Below are 26,056 nucleotides of genomic sequence, written 5' to 3' on the forward strand. Positions count from 1 at the left end.
CACAATGAGGGAAGATCAGACTTGAGATTCCTGATATGTCTAAAGGTGAAACGGAAGCAGAGGAAAAAAAGAACAACCCCTCCCCCAACATTTCAGGCCTTCTTCAACCATGTTAAAGAAACAGAAAGGGGTGCAAACCCAATTTAAAAAAATTTTTTGCATGCCTCATCTAAGGCCTTGTCTACACGCACAAGTTACTGTACCTATAGTTAAAGTGATACAACTCGCCTCATGTGGACACAGTTAGTTATATTGATATAAAGTGTCTTATACTGGTATCGCTTGTTGTTCCCATATGGGAATATGCCATATTGGTGTAAGGCACCTTCATAACAGTATAACTGCTTCAGCACTAGGGATTTCAGTGATATAACTGTATTGGAACCCTCCTCCCACCCACCTCCCCCAACCCCTTTTGCCCTCCAATTGACATAGTTATACCATGGCCCATGATGCCAATCTCCAATATCCTCTTGTTACATTTTCCAACAAGCATCTTTGTGCTTTCTCCCATGTCCTCCACTCCCCGCCCCCACCATGGTCGGGAGGTGCTCCCCATCAACATCAACAAAACTACCAAATTACCATCCTTCAGATGATGGCTGCTTTTGTGCAGAGACGACTAACTAATATTGTCTCAGTGTTTTCTTGTACGCCCATGTCTGTATATATCTATCTGTTATCTCTTGTGTTACATTTAGATTATAAGCCCTCGGGGAAGGGACCGTCTTTTTATTCTTTGATTGTACAGTACCTAGCGCAGTTGGATCCTGGTAAATGACTAGGGCTCCTAAGTGCTATCATAAAACAAATAATAATACCAGTACAAAAATTTGTCTAGATCACACATCGGTCAGTTTTATCCCAACTGTGACTCCATTGAAGTCAGTGAGGAATCTGGCAAAAAAATTTGTCTTCTCCATATCTAACAACATTTGCCCAGTAATGACTGTGTGGAAAACTCTCTCTCTCAGTTCTGTTCTTCCTGGAGGTTCAATTACAGAATTATAAGAACCTAAGATTAGATGTTTTTGACAGCTCCCAGACTTGAGCTCATGAGCAGATCCCTGAGCTGCAGATAATAATAGTAACACTTAGCATTTGTATAGAACCATCCACCTAAAATTGTCAAAAGTACTTTAATTGATTAAACTTCACAACACCTATTTGAGGTCGTTGTTACAGACAGGGAGACAGAGAGGCTAAATGGCTTGCCCAATCAGTCAGTGTTGAGATGGGGAATTAGAACCTACTTCCACTGACTCCCAGTCCGTATTATTAATTTGTATTATAACATCACCTGAGGCCCCATTTAGATTGGAGCTTCATGGTGGTAGGCCTTATCTAAACTCACAGTAAAAGACATTGCCTACCCCAAAGAGTTTTGTCTACTGGGCTCTGACCCAGACAACACTGCCTCCAGCCAAAGGGAGCAGAAATGGATTGCTGCTTGTGTATAATGTCTGTATTGAAAGGAAATCATTTGAGGGGCCTTTGGAAAATTTGTTCTGTGACCAAGATCTATGTCAGGTTTCAGAGTAGCAGCCATGTTAGCCTGTATTCACAAAAAGAAAAGGAGTACTTGTGGCATCTTAGAGACTAACCAATTTATTTGAGCATAAGCTTTCGTGAGCTACAGCTCACTTCATCGGATGTAAGATCTATGTGTGTGCCTCTCTTTCTCATATGCACAGGCTTTCACCTGATGGGAGACATTAGTCAATGGAAAATTTAAAAGAGAAGAAAAAGAATTAATCAGTGAAAATAAAAAATTATACTAATATCCATCCTTTGCACTTACAGAATACAGCACCTTCAATGCAAGTGTGACCCTCATGCGACGCATCCACACCAGGAACTCAAAGTGCTGTATATTAAGTAAACTTCACACTGCCCTGTGCTGTAGGTAAGTGTTGACGTATATGGAAGGTTACATAGAGGTTCAGGGACTGGCTAGAGATCCCAGTTTAAATCAGGGAGACAAGGTGCGTGAGGTAATATCTTTTATTGGACCAACATCTATTGGTGAGAGAGACAAGCTTTTGAGCCACACAAAGCTGTTCTTCAGGTCTGTGAAAGGTACTCCGAGCTTCACAGCTAAATGCAAGGTGGGACAGACTGTTTAGGATACAGTTAGCACATATTGTAAGGGACTATTCAAGGCGGAGTGTCCCTTTAACACCTCTGCAGTCATAAGACAAGAAAAGGGGGTTAGTGGGTTACAGATTGTTGTAATAAACCAAAAACTCCAGTGTCTCTGTTCAGTCCATTATTTTTAATGTCTAAGAGAGTGATTAATTTAAGCTCCTAGATTCATCTTTTCAAAGTGTTGTGCTGGTTTCCTTTTAGGATGAGGGCTGACAGGTCAGATATAGAGTGATCACGTGCACCACAGGTGTTTTATTTTTTATCATTTGCCTGTGTGAGTTCATTCAAGAGCATAGTGATTGTCTGGTTTTACCCATGTAATTGTTGTTAGGGCATTTAGTACACTGGATGCGTTTAGCTGTGATGCTTGGAGTACTTTTCCCAGATAGGGTTGCCAACCGTCCAGGATTGTCCTGGAGTCACCTGGAATTAAAGATTATGTCATGTGATGAAACCTCCAGGAATACGTCCAAACAAAATTGGCAACCCTATTCCCAGACCTGAAGAAGAGCTCTCTTTGGCTCCAGAGTTTGTCTCTCTCACCAGCAGGAGTTGGTCCAATAAAAGACATTACCTCATCCACCTTGTCTCTCTAATATTTTGGTACTGACACAGCTACAACTACACTGCATACGGATTAAATCAGGAGCAGGGATGGGAATAGAAAACAAAAGTTCTGACTTGCTGGCCCATGTTTTAGCCACTAGATGCACTGTCTTCCTTCAAAATCACAAACTGAAAAAGGACCGATGCCAAGTATCCATTTGAAGAGTTACATCCGAGAACAGGAATGTCGTGGGAACTCCAACAAGGCATTAATGGGCACACGCACAACCTTGCATCTTCTTGGAGAAGGGAATGGGAATGATGGATGTAAAATATGCTCTGTTCTGCTGCTTGATAGAGCTCTCAGCAGTGCCAGCCTATTGATCTAAAATGTTTGTTTCCCCTTGCTGCTGGTTCCGCAGTAATCATTCTTTCTGCCAAAATAAAGTAGACTTAATAGGAGAAAGAAAAGGAGGACTTGTGGCACCTTAGAGACTAACCAATTTATTAGAGCATAAGCTTTCGTGAGCTACAGCTCACTTCTTCAGATCACTTCTTCAGATCGTGAGCTGTAGCTCACGAAAGCTTATGCTCTAATAAATTGGTTAGTCTCTAAGGTGCCACAAGTCCTCCTTTTCTTTTTGCGAATACAGACTAACACGGCTGTTACTCTGAAACCTTAATAGGAGAGAAGACAAACATACATTATCTGAGTTAAAGCTCATGAGCTTGGAAGGATTTGCCAGAACTCTGTTAGCAGCTGCAACAGATGTAAGGAAATTGAAATTAATTCTTGGGTAAAGTTAAGAAGCAAGTAGCTTTGAGTGCTGGATGGTCCATGAAATTGGTGCTGGGACAGAGAGATTTCCATCTCTGTTTCCAGAGTGTCCCCTCCTGCACAAGAGCATGCAGAGGGGAACAAAGTAATGTAGAAATGCCACAGCTCCATTGGAGGAAGAAGCCACTTGTTCTCCTGTCGCCATCCCAGTCAACGGTCCTGGCAAGCATGTGGTGTGAGCAAAGGCAGAACTCAAATAGACAGCTGGGGCTAGGAATCCAGGCCCACAAATCACAGCCAGCTACTCTGAGGGACTATCCTGCCTCCCCTTTCCACCCACAGCAGCATGGCTGGTGCATTAGCATGCAGTATCATTGGCTCACAGCCCAGTGCTGTGCTCTGTGACACTGCAGCTTTCCCTGCAGACTGATTTATGTGCAGTGTAGCATGACTTCCCCTCCCCAGCACTGCTTCTTGCTGGGGGAGGCAAGGTGATGTCTGCTTCTTGCTGGGGGAGGCAAGATGATGTCACAGATGGGGTGCAGCATTCTGCACAACTACTTGTCTTTTCCACAGGGTTCAACCAGCATTTCCATAACAGATTGGTGCCCCTCCTTGCTGCAGATTGGTAGAGCCTCTGGACTTCTGAATCCCGTCTACGCTGGTCCAAGAATCAGGCTTGCTGAACCACTTTAAATCATAGCTTTCAGTGGATACAGGCTAACTCAGTTTAAAACCAGTGGGGCTGACTGGTGTGAACTGAGATAAGCAATGTTCAAAACCAGTTGGGAAGCCCTGTCTCGGTTTTCAAACTTGGTTTTAAATGCCAGGTGGACTTATCCACATTGGCTAAACAAACCATGTTTAAACCAAGTTAGACTAAATGCACATGAACCAGTTCAGCTATCTTGATTTGAGACCTGTTGTAAATGAAGCTTTTATTGGTAATTTGGATCTTGTTCAGGGACTTGTTTCACCCACGGGGAAAAATTAGTGGGTGCTCCTCACCCACCGGCAGCCAAGCTCCCCGCTCCTCGCCTCCTTCTCCCCCCACCGAGAGCGCCACGTCCCTGCTCCTCCCGCTCCCTCCCAGCGCTTCCCGCCCCGCCCCCTGCCACCTAACAGCTATTTGGCGGTGCTTAAGACTTTCTGGGAGGAAAGGGGAGGAGCAGGGACATGGCCTGCTCAGGGGAGGAGGCGGAGAAGAGGCAGGGCAGTGGCGGGGACTTGGGGGAAGGGGGTGGAATGGGGATGGGACAAGGGCAGTGCAGAGGCAGGGCCAGGGGTGGGGGGTGGGTGGGGACGGGGCAGGGGGGCGGGTGAGCACCCTCTGGGCAGAGGGGAAGTCGGCACCTATGACTGAAGTAGGTAACGTTACTCTGGATTTATCTAACAGAGGTTAGGGTCTGTTCACAAGTTGTTTTTATGTGATGCAAGTTTGATGGTCATAATTTAGTTTCTAGCAGACAAGTGTTTCCTTCTCAAAAACCACAACCCCTTATAGCAATCTCAGCAAAGAGGCAGGCATGAAGATTGAATTACAGTATCCATCTCTCTTAGGTGGCATTTACATGGGCAAGGTTCAGACTCATGAGTCTCCTGTAGGGCAGGTGCAGTGAATCTGTAGTAGTAGTGGACAGGTTTTAGGCATTTTTACTGGGACTGTTCTGTGTTTGTACAGTATCTAGCACAGTAGGGTCCTGGTCCATGACTAGGGCTCTGTGGTAATACAAATAATAAATAATAATAACATGTAGAGAGGATTTTTGTTTCCCTGACTGTCAGTACCTTACTAGGTACTAAAATACTGTCGGTCTGTCTCTCTCAAAGAAATCTGCTACTGTGCATGTTAAAAGGGCTTTGGGAATGTGCACTTGAAATAATCTGGCTAGCTTAACATTTGGAGACTAGTGCTACTCAGATCTGACCCAAATATGACCATAGTTATTAGTTTGTGATATACTAATAACATCATATGTATTTCACTCAGTGTGAACTTGTATGACTTTCTCTCCCTTCCCTCAATCAAATATACATATTTCTTGGCTGCAGTAGCTGGAAAACTGACTTTCCCTTGTGGTTTATATGAGGAGAGGACAGAGGAGAAAATTGTTCCCTTCAGTCAGGGCCAGATTCTCCTCTGAGTTACAGCACTTAAGTCTGAAGTAAAATAACTTGAGTTAGTATGGTTACACGGGTATCAATGTGGAATAACGAAGAGCAAATTTTGTCCCTAAACATTCACCATCTGTTGCATGTTTGGCTGTAATAACAAGTACATAAAATAAAAATGTAGCAAAAATCATTAGCTCGCTCTGTCTGTGGTGTTTCCCCCTTCCCTCTCTCTGTTTCCCAATATTCTAATTAACATATGGGGAGTGGTTTTCACTTTATTTACAATGCTCATAGGCTAAAGTACCTTGTGGGTTGGGCCTGCCTCAATTTGCCTTTAGGGAGTCAGCCTGAATACTTGAACTGAAGCACTTAGGAAGATGCAGCTTTTCCTGTCTGTGCAGATTTCTGTGTGGTTATTTTTCTTATAGTAACATTGTGCTGGATATTCACTTAATAGGAAAGGAGGGTTTTCATTTTAAAAGCATCATGAGGCACCTACTTTCACAGGGGCACAAGGTTAGTAAAGAAAGATTTGAAGTTATTCACGGATTGCCAAATGTCATTTTCTTTCATTGTATTTATTGCCAAGCTAACATGGAACAGCTGATAGAGTAATGCTGTCAGATCATTGCTTTATGTCTGTGGGGCTGGGAGGGAGTAGCAATTTTAGAATTTTTCAGAAAGAAAAGGAAAAATACTTAAATGTGTGATGGCGCTTTTCAAATTAATACATTGATTGGATATTGCCTTTTTTTAGTTGTGTAGAAGCTGGGAAGCCAAGTTCAAAGATATTGCCCTTGTTTGTAAAACTGTACAGTACACTTTTAGACGGACTTTGTAACCTTCCACACTTTAAATGTGGTATGACTGGCTTTTTGTCTGTGATGCTGAGCGCCCCACTCTCACTGATGTCAAAATGGAAGCTGTGGGTGTTTTTCATTCCCTGAAAATTATTAATGTCTTAATAGTTTCAAACAGTGCAATATTTTGAACTTGAGATGTCCTGTACATTGAATTAGGGGTGTGCTGCACTTTGACCAGTGTAGTTTTAAAGAGACAGTGAAACAGTCATTTTAGCATTATATCTTTGGACAGCTGCCAGCTCAGAATATTGGGTAAAAGTGGGCATTTCTCTTGACACATTTGAACAACCACTGCTGCTTAGCTAAGGACCTGGAGGAAGAACAGTTTGACTAGTCAGAAGTTGAGGTTTCTTTGCCTGTTTGTATTACTGTTCCTTTGCTTGATGTGAGTTTAAGATGCTCTGTCTCCAAAACTGTAGCCTGATCTTAGAAGGTGCTAAGCATTAAACACTAGGCATAAATGCCGCCCAAATTCAGACATGGTGCAACTCTGTTGACTTCAGGGGAATTGTTACATCTTTTTTTCCCATCAGGGCTGAATTTGGCTGACCATTTATAACAAGAATATATGTATTATGTGTTAGTATCTACAGATCCTGCTCTTAATTGCACCAGTGCAACTTTATTGAAGTCACTAAGGTTGCATGGAAGTATCTGTGTGTAGAGTTTGACCCCTTCTGTTTCATTATAATCTTATAAAATGAATAGCCTTTAGTAAATAAAACTAAATAAGGAGTACAAATGGTAATGGGACCTATTGATAAAAATCAAATCAAAATGTCATTGCGTGACCGATTACGAATGTGTGGAAAGCACCTATTCCTAAAGGTCTTGCTACTCAGTAAATCATAAGGGTTGGATTTTTCAGGAGCAACTACGGGAGTTAGGCATCCAGCTCTCACTGAGAGTCAACTCTAGGATGTATAATAGATTTCAAAATCCATCTCATGGGACCTGATCCAAAACCTGTTCAGATATTTGATTTAGTCAAGGTGCACATTTCAGGATCATGGGAAAATTTTTTATGTGGATGTGTCCCTGCTAATGTTGCTGGAAAAGACTGTAATGTAAACAAATTGAGATTTATTGTGCTTAAACTGTTTCTTTCATTTCCTAGAAACATGCACTTCTTCCATTAAAGATACACCTGTAAGTGTGTTGTAGCTAATGGAATTAGGTCTACACCTAGAGTGCTCATAGCTGATGACAGAGCAATTTTTGCAGTCACAATTTTGTCCTTTTAAAACTGCTGTGGATGTTCGTTTATGTAAAATACTTTTCTTGTGAAATGATCCACTCTGTTATGAAGCAGAATAGATCATATGACACAAACATACAATTTTACTAGCTCTGTAACAGTAACAAAGTGTGAGGGCCTGACATTGTTAACCTACAGAATTTTATGAAGTTTTCTTTTTTCTATGGGTGAGTCTACTTTAAGGAAAATAATCATGATTCACAATGGGATTGCCCTCCTCAACCAGGGATTTTTTTTTTACAAGTGACTTCACAAAAAAAGCTAAGAAAATAGGTGCAGTTTTGCATATTTTATCCATCTATTACAAATTATTGACACATTTTTTCACACAGTTGTTAACTCTGCAATCTGGTAGAAATGATCTTAAATCAATTTGCAAACCTACTGGAAATTAGAAGCATAAGATATGCATTTTGCTGGTATTGCCATAGATTTTTATTGACCCTAAACGTCAGCTTTTATTTAAAAATCAAAGCCATTTATATTTATTCAGGTTTCTAAGAATGCCTTTTCTGCATACATTGGATGAGGGTCTGGAAGAAAGCCCTTTCCAAAAATAGCCCACATGAGCCCAAAAACATTGCAATAGTTTAACTCGTTCTATTCTGGTCTATTATGCTGTCTTTTATTGCAAAATGGTGTGTTTTTACATCAAGATAGCTATGTCATTGTAAAACACATCTTTTTTTTTTTCCTTAGTGAAGATCCACCCTTAACAAGGTGTGTTTCTACTTCTATTTAGATAACTCACGTTAAAACAGCAGTGAAGACATGGCAACTCACCTTTTAACTCAGGTTAGCAGCTTGAGTAAAAGCCTTTAGGGCAACATGGCATTGAACTTGTACTGCTAATCTGAGTTAAAGCCAAATTGCTGTGTCTTCACTGCTATTTTATCCTGAGTTAACTAACACAGATTTGCTCACCCACGTTAAGAGCACACTTGTTATTTGCCTGAGAGTGGGGCTGAGTGTAAATGTGGTGGTCCTAAAACTGAATGGCAGGTGTGTGACATTGCTAAACAAAATGATCTGATTTCCTCCATGGGTGTTTTTTTCCTGGACTGTGTTATGTTAGTGTTTGAATGGTCTCACTTTCCTTTTTTGCTACTCTTGTTTTATTGACCATTTTTGTACTACATTTCCCCCTCGTTATTAACTCGCCCTCACAAGTCCTGTTCTGTGGAAACTCACCCTGAGGGGCTGAACATGACTCACTCCTGAGCCATCAAGATGCTCTTGCATCATGTTGGCTAGAGCTGCACAGAGGAAGTCACATTTTGGTTTAGGTTTTTACAAAACCTTTGTTGGTCAGGTTTTTATTTTTACAGAACCTAAGGGGAGTTCAGGTCTGGTTCAGTTTTCTCTGGAGGGCAGGGCACGGAGAGAGGGATGCTTCAGATAAATGTTTCTGGTTTGGTCCATCATAAGTTCACCATGAGTCATGAGAGAGTGACACAAAGCCTCACCTGGAGACCAATACTTCTGTTTATCTAGTTGATGCTGTGTAAGCAAAAGTGAGCTTGATTTTGATTAGCACAAGAGAAATAGATGGCCCGATGTTGAAAATTGCATGATATTTCCAGGAAGCTTGTTTGTTCTCTTTTCTGCTATCGTGGACTTTGGTTTCATTAGTAAAAACAGGTGTCACCACCAGGTGTACGACCACAGTATACATACTCCGCCAACCCCATTTCCATTTACTTGTGAAAGGGATGGGGAAGTGGCCTTGCAGAACTGTGAAGTTGTCTGAGAGAGAGACTCCAGTTAGTCCAGGTCAGCTGCGGTCCCCACCGACATTTCCCTCAGCTTCTCCTTTGCCCTCAAAAGCAGAGTCTAGATCTGGATAGCCCTGCCTTCCTGCTGAGCTCCTGGGATCCAAGTGAAGTTGCTAGAGTTGTTGGTAGGCCCCTCTGTCCCAGTGGGACAATTGTCTAAAAACTCAGCGAGGGACCTTGTGGAGATTTTTCTCCATTTCCCTGTCCTGAATGTTTCTTTGCAGGAAGGGGCAGTCGGCCTCACTGATCTTTACACAGTTTTTACTTGCTTGGGCAAACTGCTGTTGACATTGTTGAGAGTTTACTGAGAAAGGATTGAGTGGACAGCGAGTAAAGACAGCAGGCTTTGGCCTGCGGTTACTTTTCATTAAGTGTCAACGCTATACTGGGTAAGGCTGGAAAAAAGACACACGCTGCCCTGGAAAGGTTTACAGTTGAAGAGGCTTCTGAGTGTGTCCTCTGATTCTGCTCCTTGTCCTCCTTGAACTTCCTCTCCACTCAGGCTAGCTGCTGTGCTGCACTGAGTGGGGAAGCAGCAGCAGGAGAACCAGTGAGTGGGAGGAGGAGGGCAAGCACATTTCTCTCCTTCCTCTCACAGCTCCGTACCTTCTGTGCCGTGGGCGGTGTAGCAGCACCGCCTGTCAGTAATATATAAACATATGCGTTTGCACAGGAACAGATGCCTATCTGTGATCTTAGTATTGCCAAGTACTGCCTTAGTAGTTCAAAAATTATGAGTTAACCCACCCCCCAAATTATGAGATTGTCTGTCTTAAAATCACGAGATTTTTAAAAAATAATAAAAAATATGGAGTTCTTCTTATTTGTGTTCTGGCATAGGAACCTTTAGGGTTCACATTTTCAAGCTTTTCTCTGCAGCCATTAGGGCCTAGAACCTTTTTTTTTTTTTAAATGAAAGCTGAGATTCTCACCTAATCACATGATTCCAGGAGCTGGGGATTTAACACCACCAAATATCATAAGACTTGCTATGAAATCATGAGAGCTGGGAACACTGGATCTGTACATTGTTCAGTGGTACTATCCCAGGGATTCCATGTAGTGTCGGGATCATGTCTCAGTCAAACCTGGCTCAGACGTATCACTCATCCCAAGAACATGCTCCCCACAGATGCTTTCTGGATCATTAAAGTCAATAAGCAATATAAATGAAAGATTAGATAATCAAAGCCCAAACCTGTTTTTCATTTGTCAGACAACTCGCCCGCTCTAGTATTTTTCAGAGGCGTTCTAATCTCTGAGAAAACCATCTGTCTAAATAGGAGTGGAAAGTGACTTCTGTGAGTTTGTCCTTGTGCATGTGTGTTTATGTTTGGTGGATGCATGAGAACAGAAAGTCTCTAAACAATCTGTGAATATTTCTTCTTCTTCCTAAGAGAGGAGAAAGATGAGATGCAGGCAGAAAGATGAATCATTTATGCCTAGAAGAACAAAAACTTGTTATATACAAAATAACTCCATTATTCACATGGGCAAAAGCAGGGAAGGACCCTGCCACTCTAGACGTTGTGTTTGAACCAAAATTTGCTAATACTGAGATTAGGGACAGGGCAAAGTGATAAAGTAACATAGGAGTAATGTATTATTACTTCTATTATAGTAGTGCCCAAAGGTCCTATTGGGCTAGGCACTGTAATGACATAGAGTAAGGTTATTTCTTCACTGTCAGAAAGGTGTAGGTTTTTATATTAAGATAGCTAACTTGAGGTAGTGCGCGCTCTCTCTCTCTCAGGGCAGGTCTACACTTAAAACTTTGCATTGGTGCAGCTGTACCTATGCGGCTGTGTTGCTGTAGTACTTGAGTGAGGATGCTGCTATTCTGACTGGAGAGAGCTCTCCTGTTAGCATAGTTAATCCATTTCCCTGGTAGCTGTCGCCGCTGACGTAGCGCTGTCTACACAGGGGGTCAGATTGGTATAACTGCATTGCTCAGGGGAGTGGATTTTTCACATGGTGTAACTACATCGCACAGGCAACATAGATCTATAGTGTAGATCAGATCTCAGTGTCTAAACAGACTTTCCAGTAAAGACATGACCTGAGTGTAGGGCTCAATATAAATGTGATGGTCCTAAATCTGATAGGTCGGTGTGGCATTGCTAAACTAGACAGTTTGATTTCCCCTGGGTGTGTGTTTCCTGGACTATCTATTATCTCAGCTAGCTAGCACTTCTGTACAGGCAATAGTTCATGTGTTTTTTGTTTTTTTTTTGTTCCTTTTGATTTACTGATCGTTTTCTGCAATATTTTCCACTCTTTATCGCCTTGAGTTGCTGTCTTTCTGATCTCCTGCATCTACCAAACATAAACACACGTGCACAAGGACAATCCTAGTGAAACAAGGCTCAAGGAGCTTTTACCTTAGTCAAGGTAAACTTGCAGGTGTGGGGGGGGGGGGTATAGTATTGACCTCGACTAGCTACATTGAGGTAAAAAAGTCTCCACCTGTGTTTATCTCCACTCGGATTTTACAGCAGTAGCTTTTGGTGAAGACATAGCCATAGAGTAAGAGACAGTCCGTGCCCTGAAGAGCCTAGAGTCTAAATAAACAAGACACACAAAGGTGTACCAGAGATATAACATACAAGCAGAATTAACAATGTGAGGGTAATAATCCTATTAATATTTTGCAGAAGGAGGGAACAGACATCTTTCCATTTCATATGCTTAACAAGCTGAGTTGTGGTTGTTACTGCAGGAGAAGATTTTCCCGTCCCAAGAGAGTTTCAAGATTACAACATTTTTTCCCCATCCTGAAACGAGACAAAAACATCAAAATCTTAAAAGCTTTCATGAACCTATTGTGACAGGTTCGGTCACAGAGACCCCCTTGGGACTGTCACCTGATGTGCTGAAACTACTCTGAGCCCGTTTTCTTTGCCAACTTGGTACTTCAGAACCCTGTCTTGTTGAGCCAGATACGCTAGCCTGCTAGAAACACAGACCCAGGGTTTGAACCACGCCCCCAAAGCTGCAGACTTAACTGAAAACAGCTCAGCAAGTACTCCTGTCTCCAGCATCCAGACACCCAGCTCCCAATGGGATCCAAACCCCAAATAAATCCGTTTTACTCTGTATAAAGCTTATACAGGGTAAACTCATAAATTGTCTGCCCTCTATAACACTGATAGAGAGATATGCACAGCTGTTTGCTCCACCAGGTATCACCACCCTCCTAATTAAATAGTTTTTCCTAATATCCAACCTAGACCTCCCCGACTGCAACTTGAGACCATTGCTTCTAGTTCTGTCATCTGCCACCACTGAGAACAGCCTAGCTCCATCCTCTTTGGAAACTCTTTTCAGGTAATTGAAAGCTGCTGTCAAATCCCCCCTCACTCTTCTGCAGACTAAATAACCCCAGTTCCCTCTCCCTCTCCTCGTAAGTCATGTGCTCCAGCCCCCTAATAATTTTCGTTGCCCTCCGCTGGACTCTCTCCAATTTGTCCACATCCCTTCTGTATTCACACTCACTAGCATATTTCCATAAAACATATGGACTGCAACATCACACCTATAATTTGAAAAAAAATCTGCGCAGGATCAATCAAAAAGTTTTTGTTTCAATGTCAATCTTTTAAAAAAATGTTTTAACTTTTTTCACATCAGCGTCAGCAGAAGGGGAATCAAGCCATTGTTTTCCTGACTTACAACTGTGCTGCTGTAGTGCTCAGAGTGTAGATGCTTCCTATATTGATGGAAGGGGTTTCCCCACTGATGTACATAATCCATCTCCCTGACCAGCAATAACTAGGTTGATGAAAGGATTCTTATACCGGGATTAGGTCTGGTTAACTACAGTGCTCAGGGGTGTGATTTTTTTTCATACCCCTGAGCGACATAGCTAAGTCAGTCTATGTTTTAAGGGCAGCCCGGGGCTGAGTGGCTCCATATCAAAACATAATGGGCCTGTTTCTTGTTGCTCTGAACCTGAAGATGTTATTTACACCAGTGCAAAGTGGGTATATAATGTTTTACACCTACTTCACCCTCTCTTCACTATGGTGTAAATGATTACACAGGGTGCAGGACAATGGAGGATCAGGCTTGTTTGTACCTAATGTTTCTGGATATGCAAAGGATAAAGGAAGTGACTTGGAGCTTGAAGGACAGATCTTTATCACAAACCAGCATTGCAGTGCAAGGAAACAAACGGCACTGTCGCTCAACAGATCAGCTCTGTGGCATTCTTTGTCCAAACCTGTGCAGGTGGATTATTCACTGTATCCTGGCTTTTCCTGGCCACTGTTTCATGCAGTAACTTGCCTTGAACCATTCTCACGCTTTCATGCTACAAGCCCCATTGGTGAGGTGCCTTTATATTTCTTAATCCTTTTACCTAGGAACATTACTAATGCGTAAAGGATCAGACACCTTAGAGTTGCTTTCCCAATACTTCTCCGAGCTCTCTGAAATGCCAGTTTTGCCTGTTACTCTGAGTCACACAGACATATTTGTTTCTTAGCCTTTTTTTTCCTTCATTTACAAAATTGAGTCCACTTTTTAGCGTGCTCAGTTGCTGCAACTTGTCTCAAATTACACTGTAAATACTTTGGGGCTGTGATTGCCTTTTACCTATTACTTACTACAAGTCAGGCCCATTTCTGATGGAGGCCTCTGGAGCCAGGGTTCAGAGACCAATATGGTAATAATATAATCTGCACTTCTGACAGGGTATAAATAACTTGTGATAGCCTAATCATTTCCCTGACAACACATTGTGATGTCAAGTGATCTCACTGTACAAATGAAACAGAGATATTTGGGTTGAGAGAGACTGAGCTTTATTATTGTTCTGTTACACAAGAAAATAAATAGCTCATAGAATCATTTTATTTTGTACAAATGTGTTCTCTTTATTCAGAAATGAAGTATTTCAGGAAAATATACTTATGTGGTTCCTTTGGCATGTTTCTATAAAGAATGCAAAACATGCATTGTTTGGTATTTTCTTGAATGCTCAATCAGAAACACTTAACATATCAGCACTCAGATCTACCTAGTGAATTGCAACTGTTACCTCTCAGTCATGCTTAAAGGGCCATGGAAACAATCTAAAGTAGAGAATGCTATCCTGAAGCAGTATGTAACACACATACTTGTCATGCAGAAATTTGTCTCTGGTCTTTATCAGTTTTCTGAGTGCATGATCACCTGATCTTTGCGTGGTAAGGACTGCTGGTTTGGGATTTAAAAGGCTATAAAGTCTGAAAATATGAAATCCTATGCAACACATGCTTTTGAAAAGAACATTTAATTTATTATATATTAAAAATCAGTGCTCTAAGGGTCAGATCCTAAGCCCATTAAAGTAAATGGAAATATTCCCACTGACTTCCATGAGCTTTGGATCGGACCCTTACAGTATAACAGATGGTCCATGGCAACTTAGAAATGTTTACTGAGAGAGAAATTCATGAGATCAGGCCTGATCACGCTGAGTTTTTAATGAGATTCTGGCAATTTGGCCATATTTGGCCAGTGGGAAAAGGAGCAAACAAGACGTAGGTATCTATGTCTGAGCCCAAGTATATTTTGTTTCTCCCTACCCCCAAGTATTTCTTGTGTATTTACCGAAATTGTCCATTGAAAGCCTGCTGAGCAGTAATACTCCAAATGGGCACAACAACTGACGAGAAGTAATATTTATTCTGTTATATTATTGGAAGTGTGTAGGTAACCACTTGGCAGCAGGGCTGATGGGTTATAAATTTAAGTACATTGGCAATATTTATGATGCTCTGGTTTCCTTGATGATGTAATAATCTATGTGTTGTTTTAAGGAATCCTAAAAAGATTTCTGCTGGCAATGTCAATCAGTGTATTGCATGCTACTTTGCATAAATCTGCTGGTGTTTAGTTTTATTTAATTTAGAAACAGACTCCTATTCTGCCAGCTCTTTCTTTATAATGAACATGATTACCATTTAATAGGCCCGTTTCTGATCTCAGTTGAACAGGTACAAATCTGAAGCTAATGCGGTCATTCTGGATTTACACCAATTTAACTGAAATTGGAATCTAACCATTTAAGTTTATAATGGTCGGTTCATCTTTAATTCAGAAAATGCATCTTAGTTCCCTTCTCTCTCTTAATAGCCCTTTTCCCCTCCCCTCCCTTTTTGATATTCACTCCTTCAGTGCCGTGCCTCCAATTAATAAGTCCATAAGTGCTTGTTCTTGTCAACTGTTTGTCATAATTTCTAATCGTAAACCTATGGGGACCCCAAAATGCCCATACAATGAATATATTCCCGAGGGCCCCAGAAGGCTATGCAAAAGCCTTCAGGACAACAGCTTTGCTACACGATTCCAGTTTACAATCCCTTTGTGCACGTCTTCTAGTATTTCCTGAAACAGATCACATTCCCCAATTCTGCAACCTCACTGACACAAGCAGCCCCTAATCTTACGAGCAGTCCCCTTCAAGGCTGTGGGAGTATTCCCATGAGCAGGGACTACTTATGTAAGGGTTGGAGGCTCACATCTCCAATTCCCTTTTAGGGACAGCTTGGGAGGAAAAACAGCAGTTTAGCTTCTGGATTCCCAGTTCAAAGAAGCACATATCTAGCCTGGTGGCGCAGGAGCTGCTGCATATAGGACCCGAGCTGGTGAATAAGTTTTCAGGCATTTGGTTTAGCTACAAGAGGGCACCTATAACTTTAATTTGCTAGAGAAAGGGCAAAATGCAGTGATTCACAGGACTTTACACTACCATTGATCCACGTCAGGAACTGCCAGTGAAATCAGTGGGCGTTCATCCACAGAGGGGGAAAGTCCTTGGCCCATAGTTACATTCAGCAAGGACTATTTTTTCGTTATGTGTGTATATAGTGCTGAGCAGAGTGGAGTCCAAATTGGGTCCTCTAGGAATTACTGCTATACAAATAAATAATAAAATGAATGAAAATGGAAAGATATGGCCTCACATTAAGATATGATTTATTACTAGTAAGTTGCAAACTTTATGTAAACAGTAGAGCTGAAAAGAGCCTTACAGAGATGAAGTTTGAAAGACTCTGGAGTATCAGTCATAAGTAGGATGATGGTGAATGTAGCAATTTGTTAAGTGAGTTGACCAGAGAGCTAGATTTTTTTCAGAACGGAAGTAGATTTCATACTATGTACTGGACTCAGCTGTATTCTCCCTTTTGTTACAAAGGGCTTTAGAACGAAAGGTGTGTCTGCAACAGTAGGAAGGAAGTCAAGGAAATTGAATACATTTATCATAATCGTAACACACTAAATATAGTGTATCTCTGAGAGCATAAGTTCATCAAGGTCATGTGAAGCAGAAGCGCAATGAATGTAGCACTTACTTAAACCAGGGAGTAGCAGTCTGGGAAAATGTAATTTACAGGAGTTGGGGTTCCTTTTCCTTCATATAGGGAGGTTAACAAAATCAACAGGGTAAAAGAGGAAACAGAATATCACCAGTGGAGGTCAAAGTGACAGCCAGCAGAATAACAGGAGCTCAGTTGCCCAATGAACTCAAACAGAGGAGCATGTGGCCAAGGCACCCCCTTACTCTTCTGCATGGGTTATTTTCATTGTTGGTTTGTGTGTAGGGAGAGAGTACCTGCACAAGTGTGTGTAGGGGTATGTGGAATGAGCAGGAAAGGGTGGGAAGTGGGCAGCTGAGTTGTCTTGATAGACTACTCTTCATAAAGAACTGAGAAGGGTGCATGAAACTTTGATATCTAGTGCCAAATTCAGCCCTGGCGTAAGCAGGTACAGCTTAGTTAAAGGCAGCGTACCAGGGCTGAATTTGGCTCTTCTGAGTTATGGGAACTACTGTAATATGTCCAATTATGCCATAAATCCACTTAAATGCAGTTGGATTCAAATGCCAGATTGGATTCCAGTGCTGTCGCTCACCACATAGCACTTGAAATTTAATGCAGAAAATACAACTTGGCAGTTGGCAATCTGTCTGTCTGCCCATCCCAGAACAGTGTTGAATAACATATAAAACTTGAGCTGGTGGCAAAGCGTTTTCCTTTGTAAATGTGAGCATTAAAATAATTAAAATCACCCATTGGTTTTATAAGGCACTTGCTGTTATTTATGGTAGACAAGGAAAATCTTAACATTCCAAATGCAACTAAACTAGAGGGTTGTGCGCTTAGTTGCTTCTGTAGGCCAAGTGAATAGCATAGATCAGGGCTCCTTGCGTCCCTCCATTGACCCCACAAGCTCCCTGTATGCCACTTCTCATTCCCCTCTATTTCAGGGACTCCCTGCAACTCTCCTCACCGCCTCCCCTGCCAGAGGCTCTGAATATCCCCCTTGCTCTCCTCCCCGGCGTCGGCAGGCCTTCATGTTTATTCCCAATCCTCTATACTAGGTTCTCCCAGTCCCCTCTGCCAGAGGTTCTGTGTGCTGTCCCATTCCCTGCTCATGCAGAAACTCTGTGTGCCCTCCCAGTTTTCCCCCTCTGCCACCTGCCAGGGGCTCTGTGTGTCCCTCATGTCCTCAGCCCCCTCATTCTCCCCCATTCTTCCCCCTTCACACGGGGGGTTCAGTGTGCCCCCATTCCAACTTCCCCCCCATGCCAAGGGTGCTGTGTGCACTCCCAATGTTCCCTTCCCCCCATTTTCCCCTTTCTTACCACCATTCTTATTTCTTTTCTTTTTAATGTAGGATCTCAAATATTGAGAGAATGAGCAGAGCTGAGAAGGGGTGTGATGTTATGCAGGAAGGTGCTAATGGCTGCCATCAGGTGGTTCTTTGATCAGTCCACAGTTACTGAGGCAGTTCAATTGAAGCTGTTGGCTCATTTACCCAGATGGCAGGAGCTCCATGTGTCCCCTATTTCCCCCTTCTGGTTTTCCAGTTTTCTCTAAAATCAATAGGGTTTTGCCTGTTGATGCCTAGAATGTTCCCTGAAATTTTAGAGTTGATCAGGCACAGCATTCAGACATTATTGCATTATAGCTAGACAGACAAACAGAAAAAAATGCCATAAAGTTGAGGGTAGGTCCTTGCTTACCTCGGCCAGTTAAATAAACATAGCTGTTTGGAAGGTGCATGGACTAAAGATCAAAAGTAACTTTGTAAATTATGTATTCAGTTCTTTCCTATTTATCTAGAGTTAAATTCTCACCTCAGAAGCAGCTTTCCAAAATTCTGGACAAATTACGTATCTGAGGGACTGTCAGCAGTCATTATTAACTGGCGATATGCTTGTATTCTGCTAAAACAGCTAGCCTCAGATCTACATGAGTATCCTGGAGGATCTCTGAAGAGGAAATATGCAGCTTTTAATAAGGCAGCTCTGAAACCAGTTTAGCATATTAGTTACTGTTGACTTTGGAAAGAATACCTTATTTTTATGAACTTAATTAGATGTGTAGCCAATAGAGAGCTGTTCGTGTGCTTGATTTGACAGAGATCCAAATGCAAAATCCGTTGCTTCGTGCATCCTTACAGTTTGTAGAACTCACTAAAGGTTTTAGGTCCATAAACCAATTATATTCTACTCTCTTCATATGTATCTGTTTTCATATTAAACCAATTCCTAAAGCTAAAGGACCAGGTTCTCAGCTGGCATAAATTGGCTTAGTTCCACTGAAGCTACCGTGATTGATGCCAGTTGGGAATCTGGCCCATTATTTGCAAATTATAGGCTTAAGAAAACAATAATTTAAAATGTGTCCAGACCTACAGAGCTGTATTGTGATCTCACTTGAACCAGTATAAACCTGGAGTAACAGTTGAAGCCAGTGAAGTAACATCATGTAAAATTGTTGCAAGATCAGAATCAGGTGTTCTTCTATAAACATTCATGTTTTGCAAAGCATTAAAACAAAAACCAACAATTGGAAAGGGAACAGCATGACTTTGAGACAGGTCCCAAGGACAGGCCCCAAGGGTGGGGAAATGCTCTGAGTGCAATGGAAAACTGGCATATTTCTCACTTCTTTTCAGTATGAGTCCTTACCAACTCTGATGAGACAATGCATATAAGGATAAGATGATCAATCTTTAATACAGAGAGGAGACTAAAAAAATGAAATGAACTAATAGGGCAAAACATGCATGAGGAAAGAAGTCACAAGTGTAGAAAGGAGTCAAGTTTGTAATGGACACTTAATTGTGTCCATAAACAGTTATTTCTAGGTGAGTCATTTATTGCCACTGGGATGATAACTACTTATGGCATCAGTGATTAAGAACTGTGCAGTTGCAAGATGAAAGAATCGGTTTCAGCTAGATATTGACCCAAAGCATCAGAACCCACCCCTCTTCAAGGTTTAACCACATTCTCTGGAATGGAGCTCAACATGGTTTGTCCTTATCTAAACTTGCAGATAAACGGCGCTCAGCGTTCATTCAGCTCACCTGTTGCTAATACTCACTATCAGTAACAAGGAAATTTTTCTAGCGTAGAGGTGGTTTAGTCAACTGGTATGCTGAGATTTTGTTGATCATCATTGTGTCCTTGCATTCTCCCATCTACTTGCCTTCATCCATCTGTTGTCTCTTGTCTTATACTTAGATTGTAAGCTATTTGGGACAGAGGACTATCTTTGTTCAGTGTTTGTACAGCACCTAGCACCATCAGGTCTTGGTCCATGACTTGGGTTCATTGATGCTACCAGTACAGATAATGAATAATAATATATGCAGTAACTTAAATGGAGTTGCTTGTGATTTACAACAGAATCTGTCTTATAAACTCCCTACCAACTCTGAGTCTAATTCATATGATTGAGTCATAGGATTTTTGGTGCCAATGGTTAAGCATTCTCTTTATGCAGTCTAGCTGACTCATGGCTTGCCAATGAGTGTCTCTCACAAGAAGAACTATAGAAATCAATAATACAAACCCAATATAGCCAAAAGGTAGCAGCTACGAGTCATCAGGAACAAGATATTGAGTTCTTGCTCCTGGAGATTTTCTCATGAGTTTTACTTCTCAATAATAATTTTGTAGTATGTTTATTTTGAATAGAGGTGGGCCTTAGTCATGAAATTTAGATCCAGGATCCAATCTGAATCCAAAACTGGATGGCTGTTTGATTTTGATATTCTAGATTTGGATTAAGTCTAGTTTTTATTGGACTAATAGGAATGTTTTGCAACATAAATAACTTCCTGTTTTGGGGACTGTTCTGTGCTATAAAAAAAACCCCCAGCTTTATTGTAGCATCTCTGTGTAGTCTGGCCTGGCTTCTGCTGGTTTTGCACCTGGTTTTAAAAAGAGCCTCCATGCCTGCGAGACAGTTTGTTTACATTGACCGTCTGCAGGCATGGCCGCCCACAGCTGCCAGTGGCCATGGTTCACCATTCCCGGCCAATGGGAGCTGTGGGAAGCGGCAGCAGCCCAGATCCAGAGTTTCAAGGCTGGAAGATGAAGAATTGGGAAGAATGTAGACAGAGGCAGGTTTCATCACAAGCAGGGCAAATGATTATTGAGGGCAATGTGCTTTGGGGGCCTTATGAGGTCCTGGCTTAACTCAGCAGCAACTCATGAGCAGCAGGGGTGGAAGAAAGGGAATGCATAGTTCAGTTATTTTCTTTCCCTCCTCTGCTCTTGTTCTTGCTTGAGACTCTGAAAATCACAAGTCTTGTCTTCTCAACACCGTACACAGGAATTGAATTAGTAGACTTAACGTGGTGTCCTGCCAAAGTACTATGAGCTGCGACACAAAACCAAGAATGGGAACTGGAGATTTTTCTAAGAAACCTCACTGAAAGGTCACTAAGGTGAGAGAAAGGTCATGAGAACTGAAATTAGGCTAATCAGCAGTGGTTGTGAGAGTGCTTGTCTCAGTGAGGATGAGAGTGCATGCACAGCATCATATGCTGGGAAGCGTTAACAGGAAATCGCTGTTTCTGCTGGAAGCCAGCACTGCTAACTTGAATTTTTCCTAAATTAAGGTTATCGCATTGTCTTTGATAAGTGTTTAAAATAGTTTGTGTCAGCATCATAACCTCATTACAAAGTGGTGATACATAATACATATAATGGAAGAAATTGGGGATGAATGAATCTAATGTAGTCTGTGTTATTGCAACCCTGTGTGTTCAAAAATCATGAGCCAGGACACCGAAAATGAGGGCAGAATGAAAATCAGGAGAGTAAAAAAAAATCTGCGCTCTTTTTATTGGCCTTCTGATTTTTGAACCTTCAGGGGTCACGTTTGCAAGTGTTTCCCCCCACATCCACAAGGACTAGAAACTTTTTATGGTAACGAAAGCTGAGATTCTCATGTGATGATCTGACCCCAGGAGCTTGGGTTTAAAAAACCCCCACCAACTCTCATGAGTCTCATGATAAAACTGCAGGACTGGCAACCCTTCGTTTGAGATGATGCAAACCTATCACACTCTTTTCAGGGTTAATAAAGGAAATTTTTGTTCAGTCCTTTCTTCCTGTAATTAAATCCTGCCCTCAAGGGTTAGTCAGGATTTCAGATCTGTGTTTTGCTAGATGAAGAGAAGCTTGTACTCACAGTCTATGATAGACAGGCAATGTGACGCAGGTGGAGCAAGCTATGTTATTAGGGAGAGAAAAACTCTGCTAGAAACTGGGCTGGCACAGTGGGATGACGCATATACAGTATTTACTTTTTTCCCTAGAATTTTTCTCTCTGCCCTTTCTGATTCTGTATTCACAGTCTGTCTCTCTCTCCTTGTTTTTCATTCTACCCTCATTTCTGCTCCACTGCACACCTTGTTCTTTCAGTGGATCCCCCCCCCCCACCATGTTTGAAGCCTCTAGGCAATACATGAGCCCAATAACGTTCAGAGTGGTGGTCAGCTTTCACGCTCACAATATTCAGGTATTTGAAACAAGGCCAAACCAATCCACTGTTCCCTAGCGAAAGTTTTAGTGAGCTAAACTGCACCTGTTAGACTCAGCTCGTTGTAAAGGGCAGTATGGAGGCATGCTGCCCCTTCACTGGGACTTAGTGCTTCTCAGAGAGCCCTGGTTTTGCTGTTTGTGTGTATGTGACAGGGAGACTTGGTGCTTCTCAGAGAGCCCTGGTTGTGCTGTTTTGTGTGTATGTGGCGAGGAGGGGTAATTTGCTATTCCCTCTGTGTGGCCAGCCAGTTCTCATGGTTGACATGTAGTGGGGAAGAGGCGAGCCATGGCTTTGCTTGCTCCTCGCTCCTCCCTGTTGCCTTTCCAGCAAGTTGCTTCTGGTGGCAGCAAATCAGTAGCAGCCCCTGTGCTTAGGAGCTGCCATTCTGGTCAGCCCTTAAGTAGGTCACATAGGGGGTGAGGTCAGGTGTGTGTGGGGGGGTGAGAGACAGGGAATAGGTAATAATTGAGCTGGTAATTTATGGCTTGTGGGCTAGATTTTTGCCACAGGGACATGACCTGTACTAAGGAATGCGTGTTGCTGCCCGTCCAGGGAGAGAATTCTGGCTCACAGAGCCATACTTCCGTCTCTGCACCTGCTTTGCTCCAGGGGATTGTCTGTCTGTACCAGCAGCAAATTATCACCCCCACTGCTGCCTGTGCCAGCTGCACCCTGCTGACTTGTACTGTCTGGCTGCTACTGTGAAAGCAGATGTAGCTGAAAGAGAATTCTTCCCTAAGTTATCCACTGGCAAACAGGCCTGCTGCAGCCCCTAGCAAATAACCAGACTCGATACATTTGTTAATAGTTTACCCATTAACTTATTATGTCAATTCATCTGACAAGCAGGACTCTTGTGCCTGGCACAATAAAGAACGAAGGGAAGGTGAAGACGTTATGATCGATACCGAACCCACCTCGTATATATTCATCCTTGACATAATCTCTAATGGCTTGTTTGCCATTTCTTCTCGTCAAGTCTTTATCACCTGCACAGTGGGCGATAAAGATGGAAAATCATTATTTGTGTCTATATTAACTTTTACCATGTAAACCCTGCTCTTTTGCAAGCCCAGTTGCCATCATTCATAGGGCTGAACTTAGAAGGATAAAACACATCTTTTCAGACTGAAGAAAATTCTATTTCCTTTCCAGATATAAATGCAGATAGAATAAATATGCAGTGTTATGCTGCTAGTGGCCATCCCTTAATGGCATGCATATGCTAGAAGTGGCAATGTCCTAGTAAAATAATTTCACATCATAATGGTGGTGGGGCGGGAAATGAAATATACTATTATCTTGTAGGTTTGATCCACCAGCCTAGGCAATGCTCTTACTGACGTTAACAGTGCAGTATCGGGTGCTGTATTCAATATGAAATCACACTTATAAACTTCTCTGTGTTATTCTGGAATGTCAGTAATTGGTCTGGTGAGGTGAGTGCACTGGGAGACCCATGTTTTCTAGTGGACTGTATATTCTGATCTGGAAGCATCTGGAATTTTACAATTCTGTGGAGCCAGTCATCAAACACACACATGGTGAAACTTCACTGGAGTCACTGGGGTGAAATTGTGCCACCATAATCGAATACGCCTTTCCAGCTGGTTTGAAAGGGCTGTCAACTGCGGCTGTAAAGACTCTAGCATACCTGTCTTCAGGGTTGAAAGGAAATCTGCTCCCGTGACTGTGGTTTACGTACCATACGAAGAGCTTAGGCAGAGGCACGCAAGGAGCTAGCATAGTAGGACCATTCTAAACAGCAGGAGACAAAAATGTAGGTCTCCTGGGCACAAGTGAGTTGCCTTTGCATCTGGTCACGACAAGGAGAAGTGTAGCATTGTTCTTCAGGTTAATGCAGAACTTGCATTAAAGGCCAGGCTGTATAGTGATATAGAATAGAGGATGAAAATGAGTGGTTTGGTAGTTTTGCATTTTAAGCTATACTTTTTATTTCCTTTCCTTGGACAAATGGGGCAGAGAGGTATTTAGGTGTGTGTGTGTTTACTTAGACAGAAAGGCATCTGACAAGTCTATGAGAGTCCTCAATGAATCTACAACTAGCTGGAAGTATTATCCTTTTTAGCCCAGGCAAGGACTCTTTGCTGCTGTGACATAAGCAGCTTCATGGATGATTGGAAGGTGTCAGAACCACTAACATGCTTAAAAATCATGCACACAGAACTGATGCACTAGGCTTGACCCTGATTTCACGCTTTTATTACACACATGAAACCGAACTGATTCTGGATTTGCACTGATGTAATTGAGTGGAGAATCCGACCCTGCGTTTCTTGGCTTTGCCTGCATGGAATATGGGTATTTGCTTTCTGACACAGCCAATCCTTTTATTTTTTAGAGTTACGTAGCATTACCTTTATTCCAAGAGTGTAACAAATACTCCTTTAAAAGTGTCTAAACACATGAATTATTGTTTGTAAAGGTGAAGTGAATTATTTCCAAAAGTTACAAATCCCCCTTTCCAAGCAAACGATTTAATAATCATGGCAAATATTTTGTTTGAAATTTAACAGCAGAAATGACATGTGACTCTTGTAAATCATTTCTTTGAAGTGGGGCAGATCCTCAGCTGGTATAAATGGGTTTAGCTGCATTGACTGACTTAAAACCACTCTGATTCACGCCTGCTGACAGTCTGTCACTGAGCCTTTTCAGTGTAGTTGTCAAGCTGCATGTTGATACAAAGGTTGATGGGACTCTTATTATGCTGATATGTAGAAGGATATTATCTGGGGTTAAACATAACTGTGTTTAAGGATGAGGGATTTGATCCTGCAACCTTTAATCATATTGTGCTGCACTCATACCAGAAGTCCAACTGAAGCCATGAGCTTCTTCATGTGGGTAAGCCCTGCTGAATCTTAATGAGGGTTGCAAATTGGACAGTAGGGCCAAAGGAAAATAAATCTTAAAAAATGAAACCAAACCCATTAGCAACAAAAAGTGATGTAAGATTTTACTAGGTTTGTGTCATGTCTCTTTTTCTCCAGATTTTCCACTGACTCAGCTTACTAATAGGGGGACAAGGAAGTAGGGAGTACATTAGTCATAATTGCAGGAAACGCCTTCCCAAATGCTGCTGCTTAGTTGCAGATGACCTGACTCTGATGCTGTTTTTCCATTGCTCACCACCTGCTTCTTCCACTAACATAAAGAGTATTAGGTGTAGCCTCCAGCAGGCTCATTAACAATGCAGAGATTTACTCAAGTGCTGTGTAACTTGTAACAAGCCCTTTAGAGAGGAACAATGGTCCAGTGGCTAGGACACTAACTTGTGACTTGGGTTTCTCCTCCGTCACTGACTTCCTATATGACCTTGGGCAAATCACTTAGTCTCTTTGTGCTTTGGGCCCTCATCTGTAAAATAAGGATAACAGCACTGCTCCCCTCCCCCAGTGGTGTTGAGAAGATAAATACATTAAAGATTGTGAGGTGCATGGACAGGATCAGCCTTAGGGAAAATGGTGCCCAGGGCAAATTTGTATTTTGGCACCCCCCCCCCCCGGCCCCTTTGCCCCTAGCTCCTGCACTCCCAGCCCTTGCACCCCCTTCACCCCTGCCCTCTCCTGTGCCCTAACTCCTACACTGTTCCCCTTTGCCCCTAACTCCTGCATTCCCCTCCTGCACCCCCAGCCACTGCCCCTCTTCTGCACCCTCTTCACCCCAACCCCTGCACCCCTGTCCTGAGCCCACGTGGGGAAACTGATCTGAAT

General features: G+C 42.2%; 1 protein-coding gene across 3 annotated transcripts in view; it reads left to right on the forward strand.

The window, feature by feature from the left end:
* The window catches only part of PLD1 (phospholipase D1), a 128,615-nt gene that overhangs the window by 17,774 nt on the left and 84,785 nt on the right, over positions 1-26,056 (forward strand). For 2 of the 3 annotated variants that reach the window (XM_073359379.1, XM_073359381.1), the window contains exon 1: positions 5,941-6,103. The gene's annotated coding sequence lies outside the window, so the exon portion shown is untranslated. Of the gene's footprint in view, positions 1-1,803; positions 1,907-5,940; positions 6,104-26,056 lie in introns of those variants that run through there. The other variant, XM_073359380.1, reaches the window with a different exon arrangement.

Source organism: Lepidochelys kempii, chromosome 9, assembly GCF_965140265.1.
Source record: "Lepidochelys kempii isolate rLepKem1 chromosome 9, rLepKem1.hap2, whole genome shotgun sequence".
Classification (NCBI taxonomy): Eukaryota; Metazoa; Chordata; order Testudines; family Cheloniidae; genus Lepidochelys; species Lepidochelys kempii.